The sequence below is a fragment of the Panulirus ornatus genome, chromosome 38 (assembly GCF_036320965.1).
Source record: "Panulirus ornatus isolate Po-2019 chromosome 38, ASM3632096v1, whole genome shotgun sequence".
Classification (NCBI taxonomy): Eukaryota; Metazoa; Arthropoda; class Malacostraca; order Decapoda; family Palinuridae; genus Panulirus; species Panulirus ornatus.
Genome location: NC_092261.1, coordinates 21,799,190 through 21,802,457, shown reverse-complemented (window position 1 = coordinate 21,802,457; position 3,268 = coordinate 21,799,190).

Genomic DNA, 3,268 nt, shown 5'->3' with positions numbered 1-3,268 from the left:
TTAAGTTTGAATGGAGAAAAACTGGAGGAATTAAAGTGTTTTAGATATCTGGGAGAGGATCTGGCAGCGGATGGAACCATGGAAGCGGAAGTGAATCATAGGGTGGGGGAGGGGGCGAAATTTCTGGGAGCCTTGAAGAATGTTTGGAAGTCGAGAACATTAACTCGTAAAGCACAAATGGGTACGTTTGAAGGAATAGTGGTTCCAACAATGTTGTATGGCTGCGAGGCGTGGGCTATGGATAGAGTTGTGCGCAAGAGGGTGGGTGTGCTGGAAATGATATGGTTGAGGACAATATGTTGTGTGAGGTGGTTTGATCGAGTAAGTAATGTAAGGGTAAGAGAGATGTCCTGAAATAAAAAGAGTGTGGTTGAGAGAGCAGAAGAGGGTGTTTTGAAATGGTTTGGTCACATGGAGAGAATGAGTGAGGAAAGATTGACCAAGAGGATATATATGTCAGAGGTGGAGGGAACGAGGAGAAGTGGGAGACCAAATTGGAGGTGGAAAGATGGACTGAAAAAGATTTCGAGCCTTCGGGGCCTGTACCAACAGGAGGATGAAAGGCGTTCAAGGAATAGAGTGAATTGGAACGAATTGGTATACCGGGGTCGACATAATGTCAATGGATTGAACCAGTATATGTGAAGCGTCTTGGGTAAACCATAGAAAGTTCTGTGGGGCCTGGATATGTAAAGGGAGCTGTGGTTTCGGTGGATTATTACATGACAGCTAGAGATTGAGTGTGAACGAATAGGGCCTTTGTTGTCTTTTCCTAGCGCTACCTCACACACATGAGTGGGAGGGGGCTGTTATTCCATGTGTGGCGAGGTGGCGATGGGAATAAATTAAGACAGACAGCATGAATTTTGTACATGTGTAAATATGTATATGTCTCTGTGTGTATATATATGCGTACATTGAGATGTGTAGGTATGTATATTTGCTTGTGTTGGCGTGTATGTATACACATGTGTATTTGGGTGGGTTGGGCCATTTCTTCGTGTGTTGCCTTCCGCTACCTCGCAAACGCGGAAAACATGGACAAAGCAAAATAAATAAATAAATGAATATATAAGGCGTGGGCTATGGATAGAGTTGTGCGCAGGAGGATGGATGTGCTGGAAATGTTTGAGGACAATGTGTGGTGTGAGGTGGTTTGATCGAGTAAGTAACGTAAGGGTAAGAGAGATGTGTGGAAATAAAAAGAGCGTGGTTGAGAGAGCAGAAGAGGGTTTTTTGAAATGGTTTGGGCACATGGAGAGAATGAGTGAGGAAAGATTGACCAAGAGGATATATGTGTCGGAGGTAGAGGGAACGAGGAGAAGTGGTAGACCAAATTGGAGGTGGAAAGATGGAGTGAAAAAGATTTTGTGTGATCGGGGCCTAAACATGCAGGAGGGTGAAAGGAGGGCAAGGAATAGAGTGAATTGGATCGATGTGGTATGCCGGGTTTGACGTGCTGTCAGTGGATTGAATCAGGGCATGTGAAGCGTCTGGGGTAAACCATGGAAAGCTGTGTATGTATGTATATTTGCGTGTGTGGACGTATGTATATACATGTATATGTGGTTGGGTTGGGCCATTTCTTTCGTCTGTTTCCTTGCGCTATCTCGCAAACGCGGGAGACAGCGACAAAGCAAAAATAAAAATAAATATATATATATATATATATATATATATATATATATATATATATATATATATATATATATATATATATATATATATATATATATATATATATACATGTTGATAGGGGAGAAAGAATACTTCCCGCGCATTCCTCACGTGTCGTAGAAGGCGACTAAAGGGGACGGGAGCGGGGGGCAGAAACCCTCCTCTCCTTGTATTTTAACTTTCTAAAAGGGGAAACCGAAGACGGAGTCACGCGAGGAGTGCCCATCCTCCTCGAAGGCTCAGATTGGGGTGTCTAAATGTGTGTAAATGTAACAAAGATGAGAAAAAAGGAGAGATAGGTAGTATGTTTGAGGAAAGGAACCTGGATGTTTTGGCTCTGAGTGAAACGAAGCTCAACGGTAAAGAGGAAGAGTGGTTTGGGAATGTCTTCGGAGTAAAGTCAGGGGTTAGTGAGAGGACAAGAACAACGGAAGGAGTAGCACTACTCCTGATTCAGGAGTTGTGGGAGTATGTGATAGAGTGTAAGAAAGTAAACTCTTGATTGATATGGGTAACACTGAAAGTTGATGGAGAGAGATGGGTGATTATTGGTGCATATGCACCTGGGCATGAGAAGAAAGATCATGAGAGGCAAGTGTTTTGGGAGCAGCTGAATGAGTGTGTTAGTGGTTTTGATGCACGAGACCGGGTTATAGTGATGGGTGATTTGAATGCAAAGGTGAGTAATGTGGCAGTTGAGGGAACAACTAGTGTACATGGAGTGTTCAGTGTTGTAAATGGAAAATCGTGAAGAGCTTGTAGGTTTATGTGCTGAAAAAGGACTGTTGATTGGGAATACCTGGTTTAAAAAGCGAGAAATACATAAGTATACGTATGTAAGTAGGAGAGATGGCCAGAGAGCGTTATTGGATTACGTGTTAATTGATACACGCACGAAAGAGAGACTTTTGGATGTTAATGTGCTGAGAGGTGCAACTGGAGGGATGTCTGATCATTATCTTCTGGAGACGAAGGTGAAGATTTGTGGGGGTTTTCAGAAAAGAAGAGAGAATGTTGGGGTGAAGAGAGTGGTGAGAGAAAGTGAGCTTGGGAAGGAGACTTGTGTGAGGAAGTACCAGGAGAGACTGAGTACAGAATGGAAAAAGGTGAGAACAAAGGAGGTAAGGGGAGTGGGGGAGGAATGGAATGTATTTAGGGAAGCAGTGATGGCTTGCGCAAAAGATGCTTGTGGCATGAGAAGTGTGGGACGTGGGTTGATTAGAAAACGTAGTGAGTGGTGGGATGAAGAAGTAAGATTATTAGTGAAAGAGAAGAGAGAGGCATTTGGACGATTTTTGCAGGGAAAAAATGCAAATGAGTGGGAGAGGTATAAAAGAAAGAGGCAGGTGGTCAAGAGCAAGGTGCTAGAGGTGAAAAAGAGGGCAAATGAGAGTTGGGGTGAGAGAGTATCATTAAATTTCAGGGAGAATAAAAAGATGTAAAGGAGGTAAATAAAGTGCGTAAGACAAGGGAGCAAATGGGAACTTCAGTGAAGGGGGCTAATGGGGAGGTGATAACAAGTAGTGGTGATGTAAGAAGGAGATGGAGTGAATATTTTGAAGGTTTGTTGAATGTATTTGATGATAGAGTG